Genomic DNA, 13,507 nt, shown 5'->3' on the forward strand with positions numbered 1-13,507 from the left:
CACCCTCTTGTATCTCTTAAGTTTGTCTTGTAGTTTTTGCTATTAAAACATTTAAAGCTACACTTTGCTGCAGAGTTACTTAGAGCTGAAACCTCAACCCCCCCTTAGATATGGACACTGGCAGCTACAATGCATTTTCCAGCATTATCAGCAAGGAGCTGCCCCAGGTGTGTCTGGAGCCTGCAAAGGCCATGTACATTGTGAAACCTTTGCTTGACCACACAAGCATTGACAAAGTAAGTTGAAGGGGTTTAACAAAGCCATGTCCCTGGGCAATGTCCAGCAATGCACAGTCCACAGGTCTGCTGCAGCCTTACATTTTATAATTATATTAAAGAATTTTACAATTCTATTTACAGAAAGAAAAATCCTCCACCATTTTCTTGGGAAAAATTAAATTTAACTTGACTGCTTTGTGCCAAGACACAGACCCATTCATCAAGCCTTCATTCTTTCACACATAATACACAAACATAAACTAGAGAATTGTGCTGCCTTTTTTTTTGGTAAATCTCAGTTGGAATTCCTTCAAACTTTAATTTATTTTCCAATTAGCGCAATGACTAAAGGCAGTAAATAAATTCACTTGCATCACACAATTCAGTTGTTCAAAAGGCACAACTCCAATGAGATCTTAGTACAAGCTGTTTGATAAATTTTATTTCAGTAAGTAATTTCATTGGAAAAAGGGTCATGATGCTTATAGGCATTTTGTTAACATTCTTTACATGTGTCTTTAAAAGACATTTCCCTCAAGTAATTTTTCTGGCTAAAATCACTGCTTAGTTCTAAATAATGGGAGTGGATGGGGTTTCTATCATGAACTGAAACTGAACAAAAATAGAATTCATAAATTTAAAAGAGAATTGTTAATTTCAGCAATTTTGCAATAACTTTTCCCCTACCTAGAAAGGTCAAACCATTTGAATTAAATTTGGATCCTTCTTAATATTGCAAGAGGATGGGATTATTTCAGGGTAGTTTGACATTTTTAATTTTACTAAATCAACATGCATTCATTATTCAAAAATCTTTTAAAATCAGAAGAGAAAGAAAATAAAGTTTCATGTACAATTTATTTCCTCTACAGTTTCGAATTTATCTTCAAGTTCTGCTAATAATGTTAGAACTTATACATAAAGAAAACAGATTCAGTCAATGGAAAAAAAATTACTTCAGAATCAACTGGAACTACCTATCCTGTTTGCACGGAATTTTTGCTGTTATTATCAAGCTCAAAGACTAGTCAATCTTTGTATGTGTTATTCATTTTCCTGTCAGTAGTTGGGTAGAATTTTATTTTGCTTTGTTTTTGATAATTTGCATCTGCAATTTCCATTTCACAATTTATACCATCAAGAATCATTTGATTCCTAGAGGTAAGTTTCCACTGTATAGTGTGTGTGCAGTATAGTTTACAGGGTTATCTAATTGTATCCAAGCCAAATATTACCAAGGAGCCACATTGAAAGCATGCATAATTTCCACATACTGCTTTTTTGACTCAAGCTGTGGTTTGAGGACGTGAGGCAATGTTACTATATTCAAAGGAAAGGGGAAGGAGAAAGAGAAGAAAAAATTATGACCATAACCACAAGCAAACATGTTCCAAAAATCAAGGTTGATCAGGATTGATGGCATATCAGGTATTGTTGAAAAACCTTGAATAATGTAGAAACTGCTTCGCCAAGCAATACTTTATTTGGATCAGGATTTCAGGAAACAAGACATCAAAAACCAACTCACAAACTTCAGTCCATGGTTTGTTTACTTATTTATTCAGCAAATCAATCTAAAGAAAAGGAAAAGAGAACATTCTACTTCCGACAAAAGTGGCTGGACACTGTGATAGCTCAGTATTCATTACTAGTCAGGGGTTTTGTAGTGCAAAGGGTAATACAAGTGCTCAGATCAGCAAAGTACATTCAATTGTTCTAATTAAATGAGAAATCACAACATCAGTGGATAATTGAAATCATTGACTAAAGTTGAATTCACAACGCATTTGTCTTAAAATGGCTGCATTGGTTTGATGTTCACAAATTTGACCCTTTCCGCTGGCATGTTAAGTATGGTGAGAAAAGTTGACATATTATGTTTGCAAACATGTGCCATTTATGTAAAATAAGTTTCATTAGAAATTAACTTATAGTGAACAGTATTCTATGAATCCAAAATGCCTATAAATTTACCCTAATTCAGCATGTTTCCCATGTCACTCTGAGCTGTAAAGAGATAATGCACCTACATTACCAAGATGCCTATTTGATGAACTCGTGCTCAAGTTATCTGAAAAGTCCCAACCAAGTAATAACCTATATCATAACCTCAGGCTCCATTTTTTGCTACAAGTTTTTCTTTCACTTTATTTTGCAGAATTTGATCTTATTTTTGTGTCTTTTTATATTCTCTCTTGTGTAATTAAAACATTTTTTATACAGCAATTCATGCCTCATTTTGGCACAACTTTTGTTTCTTCACAAAACCCATACCATATTTTTGACAATTATATCATGATATCTTTTGTTATTTAATCTTCTCCCAACCTTTATCCTTCGACAGGACTTCTGCTTTGTTGTTCCTAATCCTCACCCCACACTGGCCTAAAGGTTCCGTGTTTATGTCTCTTCAAACCAGATCATTAACTTGAAATATTAATGCTGTTCATCTCCACAAATGCTGCCTTTTTTTTTCAAATATTTTTGCTCCTTATTTAAGATTTGCATAATCATCAGTAGTTTGCTTTTGTTTTAACCTCTCCTTTAAAAGTACCCGCTGTTCAGAGGAGGTTGAATAGTACAGTAGTAAATTCCCTTCATCTAGGCCAGATGCCAAGATCTACCACAGGATGACATAGCCATGAAATGTGCATCATAATACAACCAGGGTGATCATCAATCTGCAAAATTTCCAATGTGCCTATGGCAGACATTAAGACCAAGAGAGTTTCATGGTCAGCCGGAGTTTATGGTAGCTTCAGTGTAAAAACACCTCCCCATGGAATAATAATGTCCACACACCTTTATGCCATCCTCCTTCTGAGGAACTGGCACAAACACACATAGGTTTGCATCCCAACATTGTAGATGAAGAGATTTGAATTGAATAATGATCTAGACTTAAAATTTAAGCCCATGACGAACATTTAACTACTTTCAATTGTTGTACAAACCCAGCTGGATCACTAATGCTCTTTAAGGAATGAAATCTGCCATCTTTACTTGATCTGAACTACATGTGGCTCTGGACCCGCAGAAAAGTGGTTAACCTTAAATGGCCTAGCAAGCTACTTGATTGTGTCAAACCTCTACAAAGTATAAAGAAAGGAATGAAGTCTGACTGACCATCTCGCATCAATCTCAGCACCTCAATGGACAATGATAAACTCAGCCACATCAACCCGTACAAAATATTCCTGGCTAACACCAAATTGGGAAAGCTGTCCCTCAGACTAGTAAATTCCAGCCTTACATAGTCATACTCAGGGAATTGCATCTCACAATGTCCCAGAAACCATTCTTGGATATGTTCTGTCCCACTAGTAGAACAAAACCACCAGAGGTGGCAGTAAATGGTATACTATTAGAAAGAGTTGCCTTAGGAGTGATCAGTGTGACTCTGGACCCCATTAAATCTCATGGTATCAGGTTAAATATTGCCGAGGAAACCTCCTGATGCTTTTGACATACTGACCCCCTTTTGGCTGATGAATCAATCCTCTCCACATTGAACACCACTTGGATGATATACTTAAGGTGGCACAGAAAGTACTTTGGGTGGGGGACACATTGTGCCTATTTAACCTCAACAAAACAGGTAACTGCCACTTGTTGATTTATCACTCAGTGCAGTTTCATGCCAAACCAGAGTCAACCTGTTTCATTTGAAATTTAAACAAAGCCGAACATTTAATTATCATTTTGCATGACAATGCTTCTACCAACTAAAGTCCATTTGTCAACCAATCAGCACTTTCCCTTTATCTAGAACAAATGTTTGTTTTTCCCTCAAATTAGTTTTCTTGTGAATTGTCCAAGACAAAGGTTTTCAACAAAATGTATCTTTTTTCAGCAACGCTCAAATTCTGTACTAACAGATGACTATTTGCTAATTTTGCGAGAGGTGATCTTGTGGTATGGTGGATCAAGTCCCTGTAACTGAGCAAGAAGATCGGGGTCCAAGTCATTGTCCAAGACGTAATGGCTGAACCGGTTAAGAAACAACCAGTAAATCCTTCCAACATACACCAGTGGCAGGCAGTAAGAGAAGAAGAAATTTCTGAGCAGCCATAAGATAGAAAGAATACCTGAGACTCTACTGGTTACTACTCATGACTCCAACCTATTGCATGCAAATAAAAGTGCATGTAGCCACAGCAACTCAGAATCCTTGGGATGGCCATTGGCATAGTAAATTGGATGGCCAGTGGGGATCAGTGTGGAATGGATTCAGGACCTGCCTCATTGCACTACCTATTTTCAAAGTTGTGGTGTGATGAATCAAACCTGCCATTGGCCAGAGAACTGAAGAACACGACGGTATCATTAGCATTTCTCACTGCATTACAGAGGAGTCCTGAGGCAGGATGAAGATGAAATTTATTATCCATACCTTGTTCTTTCACATGATTCTTGCTGATTTGTTTGCTGTGAGTTTGTTGCTCACAGCCATTTTGCTTTTCCGTCCCCAGTTTGATTGCATGGGAGGCCCAATTTTGTATACTACCAACAATAGTAAGACTGCATTGCCTGAAGCATTCAGTGCAGATATGTCTTTCCTCAATTTCTTATGATCCGTTAACTGTTATGTTCTTTGGCATTTCAGATGCCTTGCACAATAGTGTGCTCACATGATTTTACTCCAAATTGTCCCAGCACCAGTCCAATATAACTCATTCAATGGTTTCTCCTCTTAAAGCAGCATGGTCATGTCCAATAAGCCCTACCCCTTATCATCATCAGCCAGAAGCAGCAGATCAGCTTTCACAAATACACTGCTAAAGCCCAACATACCCTCTCATTACTGACTTGAAGATTACTGCTATGCCTCCACTTCCTGTCCAAAATTAAATCCAACTCAAGTTAACTTTTCCTGTGACTCAACATCAGAATAAAATGAGACCATCCTTCTCCACTCTGATTCAGCAACTATATAAATCTGACAGCAAGCAGCTCCACCAGCTCTCAAGCTGAAATAGATAGTGAACAATTTGTGAATACTGGTCAAGTCTGAGATGAAGTTTTCATTGCAGGTCTGCTCCCTTGTTCACTTACATCGTCATTACCAGTTATTGAAGTCCTGACCTTCACCTTTGTCAATTTAAGAAGTAGCTTCTCAATTGCTCACTTTCACTATCAGCCCTGTTTTCAACCTGATTATTTGATGTGAAATACTGGGTGAAATGTTTATAGAGGCCAATTGCTGGGAACAGTAGAGCAAACAGGTTTGTTTCTTACACATTTGTAAAGCAATTTAGGTCATTTTATTTATTAAAGGTGCTTTGGAAATGTAAACTGTTGCGATAGCTCATATACAAGGGAGGCTATGCATCCAGCCCCGCTGTGAAACTATATCTGCTTTATTTTTTCAAATCATATCTTTCACGTACCCACCAGTAACACTATCGTTGAAAAAAAAGCCTAAAGTCTCAGCCAAAAGATGATAGCTCCAATACTTCAGATTGCCCTTTAGTACTGAGCCGAAATTTTAGTTCATGCATTATACTTAAAAGCTAGAGTAGGTCTTGAACCAGTTACTGCCAATTCAAACTAACATCTATTTCATGGTGACTAGTGCAACAGTCTCATATGAACAGATAAAAAAAACAATTTTTTTGGTCTTCCCTCTTTTGAATCAGAGTGAAATAGGTCTTTAATTATATTTTGCCATGGATAACATAATACAATAGGAGACATAATTTTAAATTACAGGGATGTAAAAATTTAATCTTAAATTTAATCTTAAGCTTTAAAATATTAAGAAAACAATGGACTGAATTTTCATGGTGCCTGCTCCAGCATGGCTCAAGTCAGCCTTTCTCACACAATCTTTCAGTCTTCACTTCCATAATTTTGTAACTGAGATGTTTGGTGTCCTACTTGCACAGTTAGAGAGATGGAATTGTCGGGACCTCTCTAACCTCAGGCCATTGGCACCCATCTGCACACCATTCCAGATGCTGCAGACTGGACATCCCCCTGACATTGTAGGGCTCCCCGACATGGCCCAAAAAGGTGAGTGAGCTCCTAATTTGGGAGATCTGGAGCTGGACGTGCTGGTGGGTAGAGTGGTGGAGAAGTGGGCCATCCTCTTCCTGCACACGACCAAAGGAGGCCACGCCACCAGACATAGCCAGACTGGACACAGAGAGGGTCCGAGTGTCCTGGGTTAAATGGAATGCCCAGCAGTACAAGAAGAAGGTCAATGCCCCACAGGGATATGTGCCACCAGTTTCCCTCTGCTCCCACCCACTCCTAGGATCTGCACTCACACCTCTCATGGCTACTGTAATCAAATAAAACAAAGATCTATGGATGCTGGATACCAGACACAAAAACAGAAATTGCTGGAGAAATTGCTGAAAGAAAGCAGAATTAACATTTCAAGTCCCAGTGATCCTGCTTACCCTTGGCAGATGCTGCCAGACCTGCTGAGTTTCTCCAGAAATTTTTGGTTAATTTCATTATTGCATTCATCACATCCATTCAGTAGCTCTCACTCTCCTCTTACACAATTATGAACCTACCCTGTGCTCTGTGCTTCTAGAATAGGGAGTCCTAGTGGTTCAGGTATATAGTTCATTCAAAGTTGCATCACAGGTCTCAGAGAGGAAAATAAGGCATTTTGAGTGCTTGCCTTCATTGCTCAGATCACTGAGTTTAGGTGTGGGGATGTCATGTTGCAGTTGTACAGAGCATTGTTCAGGCCACTTTTTGAGTACTGTATACAGTTTTGATTGCTCTGACATAAGAGGAACATTATTAAAATGGAGAAAGTACTGAAAAGATTTACAAGGATGTTACTGAGATTAGATGGTTTGAGTTATAGGGAGAGGCTGGATAGGCTAGGACCATTTTCACTGGAGCATATGAGATTGAGGTGCGACCTTGTAGAGGTTTTTAAAATCTTGAGAGGCATAGATAAAGTGAATAGCAAAGACCTTTTCCGTAGGGTGGGGGAGTTCAAAACTAGAGGGCATGAATTTAAGGTGAAAGGAGAAAGACAAAGGATGGTTCACATGTAGAATAAACTGCCAGAGGAATTGGTCGATGCAGATACAGTTACAACATTGAAGAGATGTTTGAACAGGTACATGAATAGGAAAGGTTTAAAGATATATTGGCCAAGTGCAGGCAAATAGGACTAGTTTAATTTTGGAAACGTGTTCAGCATGGATAAATTAGACCAAAGGCTCTGTTTCTGTGCTGTATGACTCTATGATTTTATTCACTCACTAGCAAGACCTCATCACCTCACCTACTCATGCATCACCACTAACTGCTCTCCATCCATTCCGTTATACTCAATCCTTCACTTGGTTTCATTGCGTAAGAAATCAGCCCATAGCAAGTCCGAGAGGTCCAAGACCAGTGGGGGAGTGACAGACATCAGGCTCCTCACTCCAGCTGAGAAAAGGATGCTCAATTTAGCCAGAGAAGAGCTCAACAACTTATATAGGTTTGGGGAGCCCTCATTGACAACTCAGCCAAATAAGCTTCTTTGTGCTAAGCTGCACTACACTCTCATTAACACCAGTACCAGCTCATTTGTAACCTGCACAAGCACTGATCTCCGTTACATGACCTATTCTCTCTCTTTTCTTACATGTGCACTTGTAGCACACAGTGAACCTCTGCCCCAAAGAGACAGTCAGCACCACCTCCACATCTGAGCAGGAAGCCATTGAATCATAGAATCATAAAGTCATAGAGATGTACAGCACGGAAACAAACCCTTCGGTCCAACTTGTCTAGGCGATTCAGATATCCTAACTTAATCTAGTCCTATTTGCCAGCAATTGTTCCATATCCCTCCAAACCCTTCCTATTCATATACCCAGCCAGATGCCTTTTAAATGTTGCAATTGTACCAGCCTCCACCACTTCCTCTGGCAGCTCATTCCATACACACACCACCCTCTACATGAAAATGTTGCCCCTTAGGTTTCTTTTATATCTCTCCCTCTTACCCTAAACCTATGCCCTCTAGTTCTGGACTCCCCCACCCAAGGGAAAAGACTTTGTCATTTTACCCTACGAATGCCCCTCATGATTTTATAAACCTCTATAGGGTCACCCCTCAGCCTCCGATGCTCTAGGGAAAACAGCCCCAGCCTATTCAGCTTCTCCCTATAGCTCAAATCCTCTAACTCTCCTTGTAAATCTTTTCTGAACCCGTCCAAGTTTCAGAACATCCTTCCAATAGGAAGGAGACCAAATTCCTGAGAATTAACTGACAAATCTTTCATTTGCACCCTCCACCAGCTCAGAGAACTCTGTGGGTTCTGTATCTGGATTAGCTTTAGTAAAACAATCTAGTGAGCACATCATCGACGTATATTTGTGACTGGTCAATGAACAAGTGCTCCAGGTCTCTGGCATTCAGAGAATTTCTGGACACTAGGCATTTTCTTAGCCCCAGCAGAAGATGACCTGATAGACTTGGTTAAAATGCACAGACAGTGTCAGAACAACAGATAGTTTGTCAGAGGTACTCAGTAAGCTGTATCGAAGGATAGAGGATATCTACCAACATCATGGTTTTAGTATGCATAGGATGTCCCCATGGACAGTTCATAACTGCCAGGGAGGCCGAGGTCCAGCAGATGTGTGGGCAAACAATCTTTGAGGAAGGTCAGAAAAAGAACACAATTTTATTATGGGTATCACTGAGCCATCACACGCATCACAAGGAAGCCTCATATTATGACAGGCAAAGTGTGGTAAGGGGTTTCTCAAGGAGATCAATGTCATGTCCATATGGAGGCTCTGAGGTATATAACCTTATCCAAACATGCGTTATACCGCTAAAGTTTTCATGCTACAATTAGGGAGTAGATGAGACTGCCAGTGAAACAATACGATATAGCCGTCCCTCAAAAGAAGAGGTGTTCTTGCAGATCATGAATTATATTCTACCTTGCCTACAGTTCAATGACTGAATGTGCAGCTCTTAAGTATTTGCTTCCAATACTAGCACTGTTATGTCCTTCTAACATGAAACTTTCATATAGCACTTTTAGTTATGTTTGTCTGATTACATTTGCTTAGAGACAAAAAACTGCAGATGTTGGAATCCAAGGTAGACAAGCAGGCGGCTGGAAGAACACAGCAAACCAGACAGGATCAGGAAGTGGAGAAGTCAATGTTACACCTGAAACATTGACTTCTCCATCTCCTGATGCTGCTTGGCCTGCTGTGTTCTTCCAGCCTCCTGCTTGTCTACCTTGGACTCCAGCATCTGCAGTCTTTTTGTCTCCAACCAAGTTTGTACAACTGGGAAGTCTCTTCAAAGAATGCCCACTTTGAAGGAGTTCTCTGCCTCCCTCAGATGTGCACTCAATGACGTCTTCAGCCCTCCAGCTTTTTGACCACACTTTGAAACAAACTGATTACAAATGTTTAACTGATTTGATTTTGACTTGATTTGATTTATTGCTGTCACTTGTACCTAAGTACAGTGAAAAGCTATGTTTGTGGGCAGTACAGGCAGATCATAGCAAACAATGATATATATATCATAGGGTGCTTACACAGAGCAAGATTACAAGTGCATAAGAGATGCACAAAGCAAGGTCAATATTAGATTTGAAGTTAGAGAGTCCATTCAGCAGTCTGATAACAGCAGGGAAGAAGCTGTTCGTAAACATGTTGATGTGTGTGTGTGTGTTCAAGCTTCTGTATCTTCTGCCTGATGAAAGAGGTTGGAAGAGGGGATTACCAGGGTGGGAGGGGTCTTTGATGACTTGGCAGCCTTTCTGCAGCAAAAAGAAGTATAAATGGAGTCCATTGATGGGAGGTTAGTTTCTATGATGCACACAACTTTCTGTAGTGACAAACATGTAATAACCGCACACAATGTAATGGTCATGTTTTCTCAAATCCATCATTGTTACTGTGTATAATGAGTAACTTGCTGGTGAAGTATGAATTGATGCTAGCTGGGTGGCATCAATTACTGTCTATTCTGCAAATGATGTCAGCCATCTTGTGAAGTTATTGCACAACTGAGTTTTGATCTAAGCACAACGCTTCCTTCCAGTCCACCTAATGAAGGAGCAGTGCTCCAACAGCTTGTGATTTCAAATAAACCTGTTGGACTATAACTTGGTGCTGTGTGACTTCTGATTTTGTCCACCTCAGTCCAGCACTGTCATCTCCACAACAGTGATCTAAGATGGTAAGGTTTCAGCTTTGTGTTCTTATGACTGAGTTCCAGGTTCCATTTTATATGTCGGATAATCCCTTAATCTTTCATGTTCCTTTCGATGTTGCTCTCCCTGCATCTTTGGTCCTCCTTTATACAACTGTTAATATCCTAACTTTACCTTCAGAGCCCGTGGTGTGTGAGTTCCCATGCCTTTGTTGGCCTTACATTCTTTCCATGTTGAAGCTAGAGTGACAGTGACCTGTGACCACTATGGTCCTAACCCGCAGGACTGACTTAGCAGGACAGTCCTGATGGAGCACAGCTGACTGTTGTCTCCTTAACAACAAAGCTACCATATCTGTATCCTGCTAACTGCTTGCATTTGATGAGCAGGACAGCGCGTGGCCCAATTCCAAGACTGAATGGACAAGGATCTCTAGACTCTGGTAGGACAGAGCGCCAGACTGACAATGCCTGACACCCTGGATTGAAATAGGACAAGCTCCTTGGCTGAGTGTGACTGTACCACTTGACTCACTACAGTCCTCCTTGGCCCCACTAAGGATCGCTCCTCTTTTCCATTCAGACATGGCCTTTTACTTGAAGCACATGCAGTGTGTTTGCTTCATAAACTGCTGGCACATGTTGCATGCGTGAGATTGACATAGCCTTAGCCATACAGGGATGTATCCACCCACTTGACTGTTCAGTTCTCCCCACTGTTGCAAGTCGCTGCCCCTCACGCAGCACACAGTGCAAGTCACACAGACTCCAGGTAAGCACAAGGAGAGTGAGCATTAAGAAAGCAAGCTAAAAACCATAAGATACTTCCAGTGTAGATGCATGAGATGCATGTGTGTCCCTGGCAAAAACATGTACGGCATAGGTGTTCCTGAGCTCCAAAGCAAAGTTTTGAAGGGCTGAAATGTTGTGAAAGCTAGTCCAAGAGCAGTCATACTGATGTACTGCGATGGGGTGTTTAGTGACACTGACTTGTGCAGATGAAAGCGTGAGGAAGGTGGCAGCCATCGAGCATGTTGGGACATTTTGCATGTGCAGGGTTAGATAATGAGCAGTACAAAGCAGGGAACTGCTCCGATTCTCTTGGTGGGAATTTATCCAAATCTGGCTTCAGAGAATTAGAAATAGCTTAGAACTGAAGAACGTTGGAGGGTTAGTGAAATGCAAATGCATAGAAATAAGGTTGTTTTTCTCAACATCGAGATTCCGATTTCATAATTTTCATTGCATCTCCCCAACTTTTTCACCATTGCTTACTCCACTACAGGGAGGGTATACTCTACTGTTCAGTCTCCCTGTAATCAATCCTCCACAAATGTTTTTTTTCTGAAAATGACTCAAGTTAATCTCTACTTATATTTTTCTTTCACAATCTCCTCTTGGAAATAATCTTTACATTTTATCTCAGCTGGGATTTATTACGGATTCTTATAGTTCGATGTCAAGTCACTTTTTAACCACACACTTTCCCTTGTGACGGTATGTGGGCTGTAAATCTGGGAACATCTGTTTTTTCTGACTTTTCATAGAATTGGGGGCTGGAGGGAGGCCATACATTCAAGCTCCTGGTACTTGCATTTTCAACTAATGACTGTTGAGACCACAGTACAGGAAAATGTCCCTCAAGGTCAACTGGACATCCTGCTGGCTCCTTGTTTGTTGCTGGATGTTTTCTGCATACTTGTTTTTCAGAGTGAAAACTGCATGTTTTTGTAATATAAAACTATCAGTGAGTCACAGTCTCATTGCTAGTAACTGCCTTTTGAACACCTAATGAGAATAAGCACTGTTCCAGACTCCAAACACAAAATGCATAATTTAAGATAGTTCTGTCAAGTAACACAAATGTGACCCCCTCTGGATATTTTGATTTCGATGTGGCTGGTTAACTTTTACAAATTATAAAGAATGATGCAACGGTATGCATAGTTCATAGAATCCCTGCAGTATGGAAACAGGCCTTTAGGCCCAGCAAATCCACATTGATCTTCATAACAGCAATGCACCCAGACCCATCCCCTGACTCTATTACCCCATATATACCCTGACTAATGCACCTCACCTATACATGCCTGAACACCATAGGCAATCTAGCATGGCCAATTCACCTAACCTGCAAATTGTGAGAGGAAACCAGAGCACACAGTCATGCAAGGCTGGAATTGAATCTAGGTCCCTGATGTTGAGAGGCAGCAGTACTAACCACTGAGCCACCGTGTTCTGAATATTCACGAAAACTATCTTCAGGTGACAACGATGAGGTGTTACTAATCCTTGGAGGATCCAATACAAAACAAAACCAATCAAATGCATGTCAAAGAAGAAATCATTAAGACTCTAAACTTTGTAAATTTAATACAAATTGGAACCAACACATGTATTAACAGGGAAATGGCACTTCAAATACATGAGTAAATTGCACTTAAATTTGGTTAATTAAGCAAAGATGTATTTTATATAAAAATGAGCAACTTCATCACACTCCATATACATACGGCGATACATAATTAAAATGTCCTATAAGATACTGTTCATTATTCAGGGTAGATCAAGAGTCCTATCCAACAATAACTTTCAACTAAAGGTTTCATGAATACAATTATCATGACCAATCCCATACCTACAAATCCTCTCTCTCTCTCTGAAGTGACAACTAATCTGGGTGTATCTTTCTAGAGTTTTTTGTTGACTAATTCATAGAATGTTTTATTGTCACTGGTTAGGACAACACCTGTTGCTCTTCCCTAATTGCCCAGATACCATGTTGCTATGGAACTGGAGTCACATGTAGGCCAGATGACAAATTTCTGTGCCTAAAGCATATTAATGAACCAGGTAGATTTTTATGACAATTGACAGTGGTTATATGGTCCCCATTAGGCTAGCTTTTCATTCCAGATTTTCATGGTTTCAAATTTCATCACTTGCCAAGGTGGGATTCTAACCCATTCACCAGGACATAAACCTGGGGTCCAGGATTACTGGTCCTGTGAAACTTCCACAATCTCACCACCTTCACTCTAACAAACCAATAACTTGGTTTGTAGTTTTGCCACTTTGGGAAAACACCCTTCAGCATCTCCAAGCTATTCACAATATTGTCCACATTTTTGACTAT

The sequence above is a fragment of the Chiloscyllium punctatum genome, chromosome 15 (genome assembly GCF_047496795.1).
Source record: "Chiloscyllium punctatum isolate Juve2018m chromosome 15, sChiPun1.3, whole genome shotgun sequence".
Lineage (NCBI taxonomy): Eukaryota > Metazoa > Chordata > Chondrichthyes > Orectolobiformes > Hemiscylliidae > Chiloscyllium > Chiloscyllium punctatum.